Source organism: Littorina saxatilis, linkage group LG6 (genome assembly GCF_037325665.1).
Source record: "Littorina saxatilis isolate snail1 linkage group LG6, US_GU_Lsax_2.0, whole genome shotgun sequence".
Classification (NCBI taxonomy): Eukaryota; Metazoa; Mollusca; class Gastropoda; order Littorinimorpha; family Littorinidae; genus Littorina; species Littorina saxatilis.
Genome location: NC_090250.1, coordinates 5,268,155 through 5,283,533, shown reverse-complemented (window position 1 = coordinate 5,283,533; position 15,379 = coordinate 5,268,155). Strand labels below are relative to the sequence as shown.

The 15,379-nt window shown below is 40.7% G+C and overlaps 1 long non-coding RNA gene across 1 annotated transcript; it reads left to right on the top strand.

Annotated features, from left to right (window-relative positions):
• The first annotated feature begins 11,195 nt into the window (after positions 1-11,195).
• On the top strand, positions 11,196-15,367 carry LOC138968345 (uncharacterized). The gene is made up of 3 exons (XR_011456146.1): positions 11,196-11,835; positions 12,435-12,598; positions 15,228-15,367. It is a non-coding gene; the product is annotated as an uncharacterized lncRNA (long non-coding RNA).
• The last annotated feature ends 12 nt before the right edge of the window (positions 15,368-15,379 follow it).

Below are 15,379 nucleotides of genomic sequence, written 5' to 3'. Positions count from 1 at the left end.
AGATCACTCACTTCTACTAAAGAAATTAAAGTGTCATTTAAAAAAACGACTCCTTTGCTCTTAAAATAATACATAACAACTACCACAAATTTCAACAAAAACAGATTGCAACAACATTCCTATTTTAAAGGCATATTAACTCGATGAATATACACGCTAATTGCTTTACCAACAGCTGGAGACATGCTAAATTAAGTTCCCTGCAAAATATTGTGGTCTAGGAGCCCTTAAATGTTGAGATATTTGAATTTTTATTTTGATCTAGATGGTCCTATTTATAGATTTGGCAACACATGTAACGTTGATGCAAGGGAGCTAACACCGCGGCTTTGTTGACATCCTCACTTTTTCAGAGGCTAGAACAAGCTGTAATGCATGTATTATGGTCCGCACATGGTGACATATCGTCATTATATGGTCTTATGGTGCGTTTGACATCGATTGTGGGCAAACTACACTTTGTAAACACGGGAGCGCGTACATATGCCTTTAAGCTCAGCCACACGCCGACATGGAAGCTCAATGGTACTTTCAAACTCATCTTCTCTTTGTCGTATTTGATTTCTTTCTATTTCATAAGTCGAGTGCATATGATTTCGGCTCGTGTTCATCGTGAGATGGACTTAGTTTCTTGTCTTTTGTTGTTGTGGGTGAGCTACAAAAAACAATATTACACCCACTCCCGCTTTTTTTCAACCCCTCCCCTACTTTCATTGTTTTGGGACAGCTTTAAGGTGAGAGTTGCAGCTTAAAAATAATGATATACAAGTGTTTTATAGTCATATTAAAACTGTTACGTGTCATTACTGACTTCAGAGCTTACTTGCGTATTGCTGTTGGCCATGACAAATTTGCTTTTCTGTTTGTGTGCGTTTCAGTTTAAATAAAAAGAAGTAAAAGTAGCCACTGGGCAAGCTCACTTTTCTGAATGTGTGGCATAATTATTTAAGATGAACAAAGTTGGTAGACAACTTCAGTTCATAAAATTAAAAGTTTACCCCTTGCTACTGCTGCATAGCTGTGTCTTATTTGTTATTAAAGATCAGCTGCAGGCAGAACGAGACTAAAGATATGTATTTGATGTTTGGTTTAATTCTGTTGTTTTCAAAGAGAAGTTCATCCTGAAAGGATGTAAAATGATGAAGTTGAAACTGCTGCACACTTATCTGGAACTTTCTCAAGGATTGGAGGTAACTCATGGCATATGAACCAAATTTGAAATTTTCTTCAAAGTCAAGTCAAACAGTTTATTTACCAAATGCAAAGCACAGGATTTTGTTATGGTGTATGCATAAAACTTCACACTCCTTCCACACGCATATATCATAATAACTATGTACAGATAAAGTGTTCAATTTCACTGGGCCTATTTACGTGTGTACATCAACAAGACAGTTCAAAACGGACTGGTTGTTCTTTTAGCACCAATTTGACAGGAGTAATCACAGGTTGCATGGATAAAGATAAATGAATTCCCTAAAAATCATATCTAAAAATATAGTCATCAATATAATAAATCCGAGTACATGCTAACACAGTTATTTAAAGGACACAACCCTTACATCTATTAAGATATTTCATTTAAGGATACTCGATCCATTTCAAAACTTTAACTGACACATATCACAAATCTAACAGATCTAAGAACGATCCACCATTGAGGCCGCAAGGACTGCCTCAGGAAAGAAACTGTTTCTGAAACGAGAAGTCCTGCTCTTCAGAGCGCCGAAGCGCTTGCCTGACGGGAGGAGCTCGAACAGATGGCTGGCTGGGTGAGATGAGTCTGCCACTATACCCCTAACTCTCTTTGCAAAACGTGAGCTGTACAGTGAGGCGACTGACGGAAGTTCGCAACCCACAATACGAGACGCTTGTCTGACAATGCGCTCCAGCTCTTCCTTGTTCCTAGCACTGGCACCGCTAAACCACACGGTGACTGAAAAACACAGAATGCTTTCTACAGTGGCCCTATAGAACTGCTTTTGGATGGCTTGGTTCAGTCTAAATTTCTTCAGCTGTCTAAGGAAGTGAAGCCTCTGCTGACACTTCTTGATAATGGGCTCTGTGTTTTTGTCCCATGTGAGGTCGCTCGAGATGATTGTGCCTAAAAATCTAAAGGAGTCGACCTGCTCAACACTTACACCGTTGATCTCTAAAGGGGTGAGTGCGAGTTTGTTCTTTCTAAAATCTACAATCATTTCTTTGGTTTTAGAGACATTGAGCTCTAAGTTGTTGTCAGAGCACCAGCCAACCAACTGTTCCACCTCCTCTCTATACACACTTTCATCATCGTTGGAAATCAGCCCCTCAACTGTCGTGTCATCTGAAAACTTCAGAACCAGCACAGATGGATCTGATGATACACAGTCGTTCGTGAAAAGTGTGAATAAAAGTGGAGAAAGCACACACCCCTGGGGTGCCCCTTGGTTCAGCGTGGCTGAGCAAGAGTATGAACCGTTCACCTTGACTACCTGTGGACGGTCTAAGAGAAAGTCTAAAACCCAATGACAGATGGACGGATGTACGTTCAGGTGTTAAACGATCAAATTATGTTGATTCTAAGTTTTTAAATTGTCTCACAACCTGTTGTTCAATGTATAAGCAACTTCACAACAAAAAACTTGTAGAATATTCAGGAACTTTGAAGGAGGTAACTCTTGGTATCATGACAAACCGGCGAATGCTTGTACGATTAACCGTTCTCACTTGTCAAAAGTAGGTGAGCACTTTTGTCTTTTATGAGTCATTCTTTCATAAATTTACAAAGCTCCCATGTGATAGTTACTTGGGCACATGTGGGCGAAGCCGGGTCCTAACTGCTGGACAGACAGACAGACAGACACAGGCAGACAAACACAGACGTACGGTTGGAAGACACACAGACAACAACCCGCGTCAAGATTGTTCAGGTCTATGTGCACCTTTGACAATTGTCTGAAATTAAATATAACAGCCATGTTTCTGGTATCACGATTTCTTTCTTCTGCACAACTCGTACGTAACACCTGGGATCCCAAATCACAGCACGCAGTCTCAGCTTTTCCCCGCTACAGGTAAGACGAGACATCTGGGTGGCGTTGTCACAGACATTTGATCCGACAGCTACTGGCACACAACGAAAAGTATTTGTAAGTGTATTGTTGCTGTAGACAGCCTGGCACCTAACAATCCGCTGAAAACGTAACATTGGCTTTGATGGGTCATGGGATATGTACGTTTCACCACCGATTTATCCATGAAATCGCGTTGTATCTCGTCTCGACAGGGTGAATCTTATCTGGGAAACACCTGGGCAAAGCCGGGTCCTGAATGCTAGTTTTGTTATAAAAAAAATCATTGAAAATACATGTACGAGTACCGACTTGCAAAACAAACTGGACATCCTAATGGGTTAAGCTTAGCTTCTGGTAATGTATGCCGAAACTAGATGAATACCCGCTTCGCCGGGTACGGCTTCGCCGGGAAGAAGTTGAGCCGAATACCCGGCTGCGCCGGGGACCCCGCACGAAGGAACGGAGATAAACGCGCAAAACACTGGAGAAGAGTAATACCCGGCTTCGCCGGAACAGTGACCGTCTAAAAATAGTATAACGGGAATATGGATTGAGCGTCGCGCGTTGTCGACAGTGACCTTCTAAAAATAGAAACGGGAATATGGATTGACGCCACACGGAGGAAGGGAGATAAACGCTGAAAACACTGGATAAGATAAGGAAGAGTTACTGGGAATGGATCCAGAGAAAAACCAAAATCGGTTCAGCGCTGCGCGCTGAGAGCACGTGTTGAAATATCTCATCGACCAGGTTGTGTCCGGGGTGTACCTGAATATGGCCACCAAATTTGAAAGAGATCCATCGAGAACTTTGGCCGTGCATCGCGGACACACACACACACACACACACACACACACACACACACACGCACACACACACACACACAGACACAAGTCGTATATATGTATAGATAGATATGAAGTGGGTACACTAATATTTTGCTAGTAAGCAACTTGCATCATTGTGCTTCATTTATTAATGACTAGAGGAATACCCGGCTTCGCCGGGGTGAATCGCGAGACAGAGACAGACAGCGTGGCGGTTCACCACAATCACCTTTGAAGGCGAAGTCCTGTCAAACGGGATTGAGAATTTTAGAGCTTATTTCTAAGCCCTATATTCACACCGGTGACACTGTGACGGTTCCCCTACGCTTTGTGTCCGGTGCCCTGACCCTTTGTGTTCGGTTCCCACTCGGTTCCCACACGCCAAAATTCGCGGACAAAACATCCATTTATGGTAGTATTACGCAATGTTGCTCTCTGAGAATGGTCTTGTTAGATCTGTGAGTGTTTACACTACATGCCTAGGTGCTGTTGGATTGAAGGTTTTTGATATTTTAGCCGTTATTAGGTAGAATGCCTTCCACTTTACTGCAAAACTGCATAATTCGTAGCATCGGCAAGAAATATCCTACCAAAAAATGCCTGCTTGGAACTGTCGTTGGTCCAGCAAAAAGTTCAACATGTCTGTAGCAGACAGCCCAAGTTTCAAGATTGTAGGGCCATCCAAACAGCCGTAATAATAAAAACAACAAAAGTAGTCAGTGAAATTGGCTGTGTTCGGTCCCCACACACTTTTGTGACGTAGGCGTGACGGTTCCCATAATTCATTGTGTCGGTCCCCACTTTCTGTGTCGGACCCCACTTTCGACCTAATTTCTCTGTGACGGACCCCACAACCAGCCTATTTTGTGTCGGTCCCCACACCTTCTTGGATTTATGACTTGCCGGTTACTTGTATCATTGTATTCATTGAATCTAATTGTCTCGGAGTTATTTTTCAGCAAAAACCGGCAAGGCAGCACCTTTTGTGATACCAAGTAAGTCAGATGACATCAGTATGTGTGTGTGTGTGTGTGTGTGTGTGTGTGTGTATGTGTGAGAGAGAGAGAGAGAGAGAGAGAGAGAGAGAGAGAGAGAGAGTGAGAGAGAGAGAGAGAGAGAGAGAGATTGACACCTTTCCAGATCACTCCGGTTATGCGACACTACCGCGAGCGTCACTACCGCGTGTCACACTACGGCGAGTACGACACTACCGCGTGTAACACTACCGCGTGTCACACTACCGCGAGTACGACACTACCGCGAGTATAACACTGCCGCGTGTCACACTACCGCGCGTACCACAACCGCGAGTACCATAACCGTAGAGAGAACGCATGCAAACTTACTTCTTGTGAGTTTGTGTTCTAACGGCTTTGATTGGAAGCAACCCATTCTATATGTATTCTGATAGTGTGTTCTGATCGTTTTGAGTTCTTGGTTAGCATGACAAACATTGAATTAGTGTTCAGAGAACAGACCAGGCCTTTTTGTTTTATATTTCAAGGAAACATTTCAACCTTTGCCTTCAGCCATGGAAGTCATAAAATGACACGCGGTAATGTTATACTCGCGGTAGTGTGACACGCGGTAGTGTTATACTCGCGGTAGTGTCGTACTCGCGGTAGTGTCGTACTCGCGGTAAGTTCTGTTTCCGTACCCGCGACAGCGGCAGCGACAAAAGAAAACGCGCGCAAACGCGTGACGTGTTTCCGTACTTGCGTTTTAAACATGCGGTAAAATCTGTAAACTCCCGCGTTGCCGCGCGACAACGCGAAAAAATCGCTCCAGGACCCTTTCAAAAAAATCGCGTCGCTTGCCGCTTGTCGCGCCGCTAACGCGTCGCGCGTGTGGAAACACTCCTGGTCATTTTCTATGTGCTTGATTTTCGTCGCACCGCTGGAAAAACGCTATCGCGGGTACGGAAACACAACTTTAGTGTGAGACGCGGTAGTGGTACTCGCGGTAGTGACGCTCGCGGTAGTGACCAGTACCCGATCACTCCACATAAACGCTGGTTCTGGTTGCATTGTGCCGCTGACATACAGCTAATAGGATTTTTACACCCCCGGTATAGGGGTGTGTATAGGTTTCACTCGATGTGTTTGTGTTCGCAAGTAGATCTCAAGAATGAACGGACCGATCGTCACCAAACTTGGTGAACAGGTTCTATACATTCCTGAGACGGTCCTTACAAAAATTGGGACCAGTCAAACACACGGTTAGGGAGTTATTGGTGGATTAAAATTATACAAGGCCTGGTATAGACGGACACCCCCGTTGGTCAAAGGGAAATAACCATTCTCACTGCCACCAACTGAGAAGGTTATTTCCCTTTGACGGGGGTGTAGTTCCTATCGGAGGAATTTCTTGTTTTAATCCTTTTGTGGTATTGCTGATGATGCTGAACATGTATTTTACTAGTTTACCAATATGTATCTTTGACCCTGATAGCCTACGAAAACGGAGCAATCATGGCCCAACATTGGCCCAATGCTGAATTTATTGGCGCGGTGTTGAGCCTTAGTCGGGCCGTTGTCGTAGGCTGTCAGGGTTTATGTAGACTTGTTCCATTGTATTCTGACTGTCATAAAGTAATAAAGTAGATGTGTACTGCCGGGCAGTACATACCCCAAGCGAAGTCGTCCATCTGTGTGTACATGATTCTCTCTCTCTCTCTCTCTCTCTCTCTCTCTCTCTCTCTCTCTCTCTCTCTCTCTCTCTCTCTCTGTCTTAAAATGTGTCATCGATGACGTGTTTTCATACTTGCTAATGCGGCAGGCTAATCATGACGTCAAATTGAAACTTCTTGAAGTCTCTCAGAAAGGGACATGAAAACCATGTGGGGGTTACTAGTTTGGGCTGAAAAAAAACCCAACTCCACCTAAAATTCAAGCGCCTATGGGGCTGAATTATGCAGCATAAATTGTGAAACATCAGGATATCTCACACTTTCAATTCTGCCATCATGTCAAATCTGACAACAAACCTACCCACAAAATGTCATAAATATCGGTGTAGAATTGAGACTTAACGGTTTTTAACTGCCAAAAATAAGTTTTTTTGACTGGAATAGTTTGTCTTGAAATTCAGTTTGGGACAACGGACCCACCCACTAAATTTCATAAAGATAGGTGAAAATTTAAATGTAACGGTTTTTAACTGCCAAAATTATGTTTTTCTTCTGGAAAAGTATGGAGTGAAAATCAGTTGGGGACAACGAACCTACCCACAAAATTTCATAAATGGGTGTTTTTCAAAAAAGAACGAAAAATGAGACTAGTGTATGGTTAAAAGTGAATTTATTCCAAACTCTTAACAAATGCGTTGACATTATTCAGCACACCCAGTGCAATGTTAACATAAGATATGTACTCTTAATAAAGAATGGTTTTGCCAAAAAAATAAATAAACAAAAAATATTTTGTTGCAGTGGTCAGTCGTGTTACTCTTTCTTTTATTTTTTTTTAGGTTGAAAGAAATGTTGACAGATGACTAGTTTGCCTCCAGTATGACAAAAACAATACACTTTTCACTTTCTGAAGAAAAATATATACCTTAAAGTGAAAGAAAGCGATAAAAATTAAAGAAATTGTCATTCAAATGAATAAAAATCATTTTTGAAAAATGTCAAACATCGCCAGCAGCTTGAAACTTGTACATTTCTTGCAATTGTATTTTTCTCGAATCAAGTATTATGAGAGCATTGAGCAAAAGATAAACAGACTGAAAAGAATTATATCTTCCTGGAAATTCTGCATTCAGAAGCCTCAGTAACACCAATGACATGTGAGTAACACGACTGAGTAACATGACTGACGTCTCTTAACACAACTGACCATCCTTAGCTAACTTTGATTTATGAACTGATTTTAACTTTAAACGTAAAGTTAATTAAATGGAACAAACAAATTTGCTTATAGTAAGACATTTTTACTTTATTTCCACTTTTTAAGCCTAACTCCACAATTTGACCAAACAAATGCAAACTTGTCACAAAATAAACAATGATAGCGCCGTGAATTTGCACAGGCCTAGCAAAATCGCAATTTTATATGATTCAAGGAAAGAACAAAATCTTATTTATTTTCAGCATTACTACAGAAATGTACTGCAAACATTTTGCACTGTAACATTATTGATTCTAACAGCAAAATTACTGACAGATGGTAACAGCACTGAGACCAAATTGCCTTGGCTGGTTTCGACAGAAGTTACACGTACAAAAACAATCAGCAGTGTTTACTTACTGTTTGACAGAAATACAATTCTTTTCCTCAAACGGTGAAGACAAAGCATAAACAGGATTATCTTTAAAACAACCAAAGCTACACAGTTTTTTTAAACAGTAACATTACAGGCATGGTAACACCACTGACACCAAATTGCCTTTAGATGTTTCGACAAACAATAAAACGTTCTGAAACAGACCAGCAGTGGAATCCCCAACGTTCTGGCACGAACAGTACAGTGACCTAGCTGGACTCTAGCACATTCAACTACTCAGGAACTTGATTAGGAGTGCAGTCAGCAGTTGGTGAATATGGTAGACCCGGTGTGAAGTGGTTTGGGATCCAGTGCGTCATGTTCATGTCAACACGTGCAGACGTCCATATATACCCATGAATGTTTTTTGCTTTATTATCTTCATCCCTTCCGCTTCCTATATTCGTTTTACGGTGTTCTCCTCCAGGGACATTCCAGGAAGGTATTCGTCAGAATACATTGCAAAGCTCTTGATGATGTGTCCTCGGCGTTATTTGCTGGTCTCGAAGCATTTCCTCAGGTTTTCTTCTTTCAAGTAGTATTCAGAATAGTTAGTTAGTTAGTTGTTGCTTTTTGGGTCCAGCGGACCATATTGGCCAAATCAGGACCCCACAAGTTTAACATTACAAATATTTGAAATAAAACAATGTTACTAAACAAAATTAGGAACGTCACGCCAGAGTTTTAAACTGTAAAAAAGGGTCTTCCGACGAAGGTCGGTGAAAAAAACAAATTGCTCAGGAAGAGGTGGAACCGCCATCTCCGGACCATCCTTTGCTGCCTTGTCAGCAGCTTCGTTGCCTTGTATGCCCATATGACTGGGCGCCCACATAAAATGTATAATAGTATTCAGAATGACACGCGAGTTCATGGACAATGCGGGCTCTTAAAGTTCTGCTGGTCGCTGATCATGGCCAAAAGCGTAGACACTGCCACATGCCGGTAGACAATCACCATCTGCTCTCACAACAACAGGATACGTTTGTGCATTGGGTATTTCCGCAGCAGAAAGAGCCATGACATAAGATTACCTGAAAAACAGTAATATTTGATAATCATAACAGAGTTGTCTTTTTATAAGAAATGATCCCGTAAAAAGTCTTGCATTCTCTCTCTGGCACACCCCTACACACCAACCCCAACCCCCTCCCCTTTCACTCTCTCTCTGCCTCCCCACAGGGACACACGTATAATCAACAATTATACACGCAAAAGAAGTATGTGGCAGGCAGAAGAATGAAAATAAAACCAGGAAAGAATCTAAGATCAGTCGTGTTACCTCTTCGTCAGTAGTGTTACCAGGCACAAGGTAACACGACTGAAAGTAACACGACTGATAGAATTCATTTGAGAAAATAATGATCACTCCCCAGGCCATGCGTTCTGAACAAACACGTGTCCCAGTAGTTTTGATCCTTACATGAAACAATAAAAAAGTAACAGAAGAATGTAAATTCCTTCAGATCGCCAGAGACACACAGTAACACAACTGATTCGTTAAAAAAACACATCTTACCTTTCTACACTTGTCGGGTCCACCATACACAAGCGATCAAACTCGCTTAGCTGTTCCCGCTGCAGGAAGCTGCTGAAGGATGGGGGATAACTACAGGCCCAAAATGGTTTTAAAAAACTGGAGTACTCATTGTTTAGGTCTGTTTAACTGTTCTGGTAACACCACTGACAAAAAAGTGAGAGACACTCATTTTTGAGAGTTTAAGTCCACATTCAGAGTCTGGGTCAACCTTACAATCAAAATCTGTTGCAATACTCCAAAGGTGCTCCCGAAAGCGATTTTTTGGATATTTTTTTAATGGTCTACAATTTTTTTTCTTCTTTGTAGAGGTGGTGGAAGTTTTGAGTGCCTTCAAAAAGACAGGCATTTTTAGATACCCCTACATGTTTAAACCATGCAAAACTAACTTTCAAGTGTCAAGAATGTACTTTAATGAATGTTCATGTTGTTGTCTATTCATTTTTGTAGAAAAAAATATGTATTATACTAAGATAGATAGGACATGTTTCTTTCTGAATTAATTTAAAAATCAAAGACACGTTTTTCGTACATTTTTGAAAAACACCCAAATATCGATGAAGAATTGAGATTTAACGGTTTTTAACTGCCAAAAATAAGGTTTTTTGTCTGGAAAAGTATGTCTTAAAATTCAGTTTGGGACAACGGACCCACCCACTAAATTTCATAAAGATAGGTGAAGAATTGAAATTTAACGTTTTTTAACTGCCAAAATTATGTCTTTCTTCTGGAAAAGTATAGAGTGAAAATCAGTTGGGGACAACGAACCTACCCACAAAATTTCATAAATATCGGTGAAGAATTGAAATTTAACGGTTTTTAACTGCCAAAATTATGTTTTTCTTCTGGAAAAGTATGGAGTGAAAATAAGTTGGGGACAACAAACCTACCTTTAAAATTTCATAAGAATCAGTGAAGAAATAGGATTTAACGATTTTTTAACGGCCTTTAAATCATTGGTGATGTCATCATAACCCAGTCGTTGTAGTTGTCGTCGTAGTTGTTGGTGTTGTTGTTGTCATGTTCGTTGTCGTGATTGTTGTTGTTCTCGTGTTGTTGTTTTTGTTGTTGTTGTTGTTGTTGTTGTTGTTGTTGTTGTCGTCGTCGTCGTCGATGTCATTTGTTGTTGTTGTTGTTATCGTCGTCGTCGTCGTCATCGTCGTCGTTGTCAGAGGTTATTTCTAAAGATTTCATTGATAGTCTTTGTTCTCGTCACCAAGACTTGCTAAGAACAAGCTTGGAACAGCAAGAGTTCCAAGAACAAGATTAGAACAACTCATTACATCATTACCAGTACGTCATTTGTATTTAGAACACACTTTAGAAAAAACTCTTCAGCTACAAACCAGTCACCCTCACATGTCGGAGGTGTTTGTCTAAACCACTTACTGAAATGTTTTGAGGTTTAATGACCATACACATGTTGAACCGGTGAGTGTCTTCCGCTGCTTAATTCGCAAATAACTATTTTATTAAAGTCCGCTTGAAACGCTCAAAGATGAAATTCCATGTTAAAGAAAAAGTCCAAGGTTTTTAAGTATCTCCAAAAACTTGAAAATCGAATGCCAAATGTTACAAACATCTCTGGAAAAATATTTTAAAAATTGAAAAAAAATTGTTGTTGTTGTAGTTGAAGATTTAGTGTTGCGGGGCTAACCAAGACAAGTCGCCTGGGGTCAAGTAGTGGTCACGTGGTTTTCGGTGCACTGTGACGTCGGTGCACTGTGACGTCACAAGTTATTGTGTTGATTCTACCACTAGTACCAGCTTGATTTTCACACAGAAAAGTCACCACTGTATGCCCGAAAAGAATGCCTCGGTGGAGAGCAGCCGCAAACTGCAACAACTCGTCAATGTCTCCAGGCATTTCATAGCACACTAACTTTCCCTCATAAAACTCTGAGTCTCTTGTGGAAATGGAAGAGATGTGTGCAGCACAAGCGTGCAGATTTCAAAGTGTCGGGCACTTTCTGGACACAGATTTCGCCATTTTTCTGCAGCACAAAAGTTGGCGTTTCATCCCTGAAACAAATGTGTTGACCACTGGCAGTGTCTTCCCTTCATAAAAGTCCGGAGAGGGCAGTATTACGACAAGCCATCGAAACCCCGAGGCGACATACGAACAGCGGATTATCTCACAAGAAGGAATGCGTTGAAGGTCAGAGTACATGCTTTTATTTTCATGCATACGTAAACATTGTTTTGCTGCGCAGCGAATACGAATTGGTGCAGAACAGTGTGTCTGGGTCCGGCTGATATTCGCTGGAGTACAGATGCGCCACAGGCTAGATCTACAGAGTTACAGAACGGTCTGAGCTGAGCTAAGAGTAAGAGTAACAAAACTTGACTAAATGTAAAAAGTAGTCAGGGTTGTGGACACGTAAGACAATGCGTGTGTCACGTTATCTATTCCATTCAGTCACAAACTATCCCCTGATATCAATTCACGAAATTGGCAGCGTTTGCTGGAATCATGGTTTAATGCTATTTTTACCAGATCTAAACTTTTGGTGGATGTGCAACCGGTAAGGTAAACAGACACCTGCATGCTAGAGACAAGAAGATTACGAATTGTGCAGGGAATTAATCTTTCTGCATTGACTGAGAGACGCAAAACCAGTCTAATTGCTACAACATGGATACACATCCAGACGACTTCCAGAGGGTGTCTAAATGTTCAGTGTACTGTATAGATCAGAAGCATACTTTCGAATTGATTTATACTCACACTCATTTTCTCTCTTCTTTTACTTCCAGACCTTTCATCATCACTCACGGCCACTGGTCAGAACAGGTCACTAGACACAGACACCGTGACCATTCCAGATTTCCCGGTTCTCCGTGATCACAACGCAACTGTTGACCAGTCCTGTTCCTACCGTCCAGAATCACCACAGGAGAAAACCAACGTGCCATTCATCGTAAGATTTTTGTTTTGTTTTGAAAATGAGTGCCTTATTCTAGCTTTGCAAAAAACTAGAAAGTGTCTTTGACAGATACCATCCAAATAATACATTATGAAAACAAGTACAAGTTCATTTCTACTCATGTTAATCGTTTATGCTTTCTGTGCTGAGCGACATATGGATTGAATTTCTTTCGTAACTCACCTCCCGTCAACATGCAAAACTATATCTGTCGAAGTAGTTTCAAATAAAGTTAGTATGCTTCCGAATAAAAAATATAAACAAGAAGGGCAAAGCCCATACGACTCACATGCTTGACCTTGACCTTTACATGACCTTGACCTTTAGGGTCAAGGTCAAATAACTAAACCTAGCAATGACATCATACACTAAGAACTGCTTTACACATTTTTCCTACCAAAATACATGTGACCTTGACCCAAGGTCAAGGTCATCCAAGGTCATGCAACACAAAGCTGTTACTTCAAGACATAGGAAGTACAATGGTGCTTATTGGCTCTTTCTACCATGAGATATGGTCACTTTTAGTGGTTCACTACCTTATTTTGGTCACATTTCATAAGGGTCAAAGTGACCTTGACCTTGATCATATGTGACCAAATGTGTCTCATGATAAAAGCATAACATGTGCCCCACATAATTTTTAAGTTTGAAACAGTTATCTTCCATAGTTCAGGGTCAAGGTCACTTCAAAATATGTATACAATCCAACTTTGAAGAGCTCCTGTGACCTTGACGCAAGGTAAACCAAACTGGTATCAAAAGATGGGGCTTACTTTGCCCTATATATCATATATAGGTGAGGTATTCAATCTCAAAAACTTCAGAGAAAATGGGGAAAATGTGAAAAATAGCTGTTTTTTAGACAACATTTATGGCCCCTGCGACCTTGACCTTGAAGCAAGGTCAAGATGCTATGTATGTTTTTTGGGGCCTTGTCATCATACACCATCTTGCCAAATTTGGTACTGATAGACTGAATAGTGTCCAAGAAATATCCAACGTTAAAGTTTTCAACGACGGACGGACGGACGGACGGACGGAGGGACGACTCGGGTGAGTACATAGACTCACTTTTGCTTCGCATGTGAGTCAAAAAGGGTATTTTCTGAAATTTTTAATTATAGACCATCACGAAACATTCACGAGTATGTAGTTGTTGACCTGATGGTCTTTATGGTAGACAGCAAGAGTTGCATGTTCAAGAAGTTTAACTTTAAGCAGTACATTTGAAAGAGCAAGGTAATTTAAGGTGGTATAATTTTAATGGTAGGTTCCACTGTAAGGCGACATGGAGGGTATCTTTGACGGACTCATTCAACATTCATACCCATGCACATCACCTCAAACACATAAGCTTTGTTCTTGAGTCAAATTTATTGGCTTCATAAATATTGTGAATTTTTGTCCGTTTGCAGATTGGCTTATCTATGAATTTTTTTCGAAAATATCTTGTGATCTACGTACGCATAATGTAGCACGTGAAGAAGAACATAAAAAGTTCGTCAAAAGGAATCTAATTTGCATTTCAACCCATTTGCCTTCCTTATTGTTAATTTTTTCTTCATAAAGACTACTTTAAATTTATAAACAAAATGTTTAACCATTTCAAGGCCTCTGAACACGTTTAAAAGAATGCAGGTCTTTGCTCACTATATCAGATCTGCCAAGGCTCAGTTTACACAGGAAAAATCATCTGTCGACTTGAACACATACCAATGATCAACAGCCTCACTGTTTCTTGGAGCTGGATTTTGTGTGTGGAATGAATTACACATGTGGCGTTTTAGAATATAATTCATAGAAGATGTACATTCGTGCAGAAAGGCTTTAATTTAATAATTAGGTCTTCGTGATGTTCTCTTAAAATAACTAACATGTGTTCCCTTTACCGGGCCTCTGAACCAGTTTTGTGAATATGCAGGTTAAACTCGTGCTTTTTCTGTGTTATCAGTGTATTTCTCATCCAGGCATGGATGCGTCCTCTTAAATGGACAGCCCTTCCCGTGTAAACGATTGGGTTCAAAATCTCAAATCTTACCAGGCTTTTACATGGGATATGGCCATCCTTCCGTTTTGAAAAATACCAGAACTGAACACTCTGTATGGGTACTCTCTTTGCGAATGTAGAATTTTATGAATTAATTTCTTTAACGCCACACGTGTAAAATATTCCCTAAGAAAATCCAGCTCCAAAAACCAGTCAGGATGTTTATTCCTGGTATATGTTCAAGTCAAGAGATTTTTTTTCTATGTAAAAGTCTTCGCAGATCTGTGTAGTGAGCAATCCTGTTTTGAAAAAGGACGTGCCTTTAAGCCTGTATAGACGGTTTGATTGTTGAGATACCTGGTGGCAATGACCGCACGGGTGGCAAGAGGTAGTAATGCACAGATGACAACAAACCGACCTGCATTTAAAAAAAAAAGTTAGGAGGCCTTGATAGGGGAAACATTTTGTTAATTTCCAGAATCTTTATGAAGAAATAATGAACGAGAAGAAAGTCTGGCCTTGAAGTAAATGCAAATTAAACTATGTATACTTTTGACAAACTTTTTCTGTTATTATTCACATGTTAAAATGTGTGCAGAGATCGTTAGTTACTTCCAAACAACCATGTTTGAGGCAACAGGCAAACGGACAATACTGGACACAGGCTATGCTGACCGGCTCATGGACTGACTACCTGATGCAGGAGTAGACCAACAGTGAAAAAAGTCTGGAACAAAATGTTGCAGAATGTGAACCATGTACCGGACCACGTGACAACCCAGTAT